The sequence below is a fragment of the Penaeus monodon genome, chromosome 30 (assembly GCF_015228065.2).
Source record: "Penaeus monodon isolate SGIC_2016 chromosome 30, NSTDA_Pmon_1, whole genome shotgun sequence".
Taxonomy (NCBI): Eukaryota; Metazoa; Arthropoda; class Malacostraca; order Decapoda; family Penaeidae; genus Penaeus; species Penaeus monodon.
Genome location: NC_051415.1, coordinates 34,023,981 through 34,024,242, shown reverse-complemented (window position 1 = coordinate 34,024,242; position 262 = coordinate 34,023,981).

Below are 262 nucleotides of genomic sequence, written 5' to 3'. Positions count from 1 at the left end.
ATTTGTAAATTTCTTGATTTCATTACATTTTTCGAATACTTGCGACAAGTTGTTTCAAATAGGAAAAGGTTTAGATAGCTGAAAGCTGCTCTTGGAAACGGTAAAACTTTTTGATAATTTTTGAAAAAGGAGCAAAGGAGGACAGTCTGTGGGATGAATAGGGCTCGAGTGGTTTACTTGGATTTTTTTATTACAAGCTGTCATGTGCATATCTTACATTAGGCACTGTTTTATGGGGAGGTGTAATACCTTTAATGTAATT